The following is a 433-nucleotide window of genomic DNA, read 5'->3' on the forward strand; positions in this document are numbered from 1 at the left end:
TAGGATGTTTATATAAATGTAAAAATTTTGAATTTTAAGGGGTACAAATTCTTGTGGGTTACAAGAGGGTATCACTTTGTTGGGCAAGTATGAGATGATTTCATAGAAATGAAAATGTTTTGATTTGATGCTGGTTCTTTAGATTTTTCTAAATGGGAAAGAGGAATAAGAACGTTATTAAATAAAGAGTGGGTTATGGGATATTCAGGGAATGGTTATAAGCTCAGTAAGACTCGTAATAAGACATCCAGGAGAAAAACAGTGGACTTGAATCTATGTTGGGTTATTAATGGCATACTATAAATGGTATTACATTGTTTTGAAATAGTTTGAAATTCCTTATTCTATTCTGCAGAGTGATTAGAGGATTTAATCAGTCAAGTATCAGTTCTCAGTGGTTGTCGAATTGATACGACACCAATGTTCTCACCTG

This window comes from Propithecus coquereli, unplaced genomic scaffold (genome assembly GCF_000956105.1).
Source record: "Propithecus coquereli isolate 6110/MARCELLA unplaced genomic scaffold, Pcoq_1.0 Scaffold67, whole genome shotgun sequence".
NCBI classification, from domain to species: Eukaryota; Metazoa; Chordata; class Mammalia; order Primates; family Indriidae; genus Propithecus; species Propithecus coquereli.